This window comes from Lactuca saligna, chromosome 6, assembly GCF_052625555.1.
Source record: "Lactuca saligna cultivar CGN05327 chromosome 6, ASM5262555v1, whole genome shotgun sequence".
Classification (NCBI taxonomy): Eukaryota; Viridiplantae; Streptophyta; class Magnoliopsida; order Asterales; family Asteraceae; genus Lactuca; species Lactuca saligna.
Window position 1 is genome coordinate 129,514,867 of NC_136422.1, and position 1,537 is coordinate 129,516,403.

Below are 1,537 nucleotides of genomic sequence, written 5' to 3' on the forward strand. Positions count from 1 at the left end.
TAATGTTGTGAAAGTGAAGGAATTCGGCAATCTCACAGCAATCTCAGTATGTAGCCCAATATGAATTGAATTTATTTATTATTTATTTATTATTATTATTTTTTTTTTTTCCATTCTTTTAAATATTGGTAATTGACTAAGAAGTTTAAGATCAAGATTTGTTCAATAAGTAATTGCCCTTTACATTTATTTTTTATTTTTTTCCCATTCTTAAAAAATGTAATTTATTCAATAAGTAATTGCCCTTTACTAAAAATACGGGTAAATATTTATTACTCATATATATTGTTGATACACAAAATAAAAAGAATTATTACACAGATTTAATTGATATAAATACAAAAGGAAAGCATTTATTGCCTCATTCTATATAAACGAAACCTCAGCTAAATTAACTTTCACATTAACAAAATGGGTTCCTCTATACTCAAAACACAAACAATCATAATGGTTCTATCAGTGTTGTTCTTGATTGTGTGTACAGGTAAGTTTAAAGTTTCCTATATAGAAATTACGAAACTACTTTGATTTCAATGAATAATATATATAATGTACAAATTTCTCACATGGATGCTAACGTTTGCATGTTGTGTTTATAAAAGTGGCTGAAGAGGAGAACAGAAACGGTTTTTGTTATGACCCGCAACCTCAACCCAAATCAGATTGCGATGCACAAAAATGTTCTGATAAATGCGTATTTATGGGCTACATTAGAGGCCTCTGCAAACTCATTTATCCACCTACGCCTTATGCAGTTTGCGTTTGTGAAAAGCCTTGTACTTCTTCAGAAGTAAATGAGACCAATCTTTGATATTTGGTATCATGACATGTATGATACTGTTTTGTAATTGAATAAATGATAAACCATTTTCCTATTTGTTCACTGTTATCGGGAACTGCTAATGTTAGACTCCTTTCATGATGTTTACTCCTTACATGTTGTTTAAGGAATTTATAAGATTCTATAGCATGATTTAATATGTTTTGGTGAATTTGTAGCAATTCGTATCAATCAAACGCAAAGAAATAGTAAAATTGGGAATTGAATAAAAAATAATTTTAGGTGAAATCTTGGTAAAAATAAGTGTTGTTTGGTTTGCAAAATGTATCCAAAGGAATTAGAATATGTCACTAATTGTAATCCAATTTCATATTATGTTTGGTTAATGTAAAACTATAGAATTGTCATTTTTTTTTTTTTTTGCTTAAATTTACTTTATTTTATAACTTATGTAAAAATATATTTTATTATTATAAAAATAATATATGATGGTGGTGTTGTTGGTGGTGGGCTGTGGGGGTGTTGGTGGGTAGTCGATGTGGTGGTGGATTGTAGCATTGATGGAAACTTGGATAATTTTGAAATTATAAATAAGTTTTGTACTATTATTTCGTGTGGAAAGTAATTCAAAATTTTAGAATTGTAAGAGTTTTTGAAATTTTGTTGTGGACTTTTGATATGGACTGTAATTTCATATCCAATCCAGTCCACACTCCACACAACCTCAAAGATCAACTGCCTATATTCGTTTTTATA

General features: G+C 28.6%; 1 long non-coding RNA gene across 1 annotated transcript; it reads left to right on the forward strand.

Moving 5' to 3' along the window:
- The first annotated feature begins 403 nt into the window (after positions 1 to 403).
- LOC145003264 (uncharacterized) lies at positions 404 to 883 on the forward strand. The gene is made up of 2 exons (XR_013661903.1): positions 404 to 484; positions 603 to 883. It is a non-coding gene; the product is annotated as an uncharacterized LOC145003264 (long non-coding RNA).
- Positions 884 to 1,537: the final 654 nt, after the last annotated feature.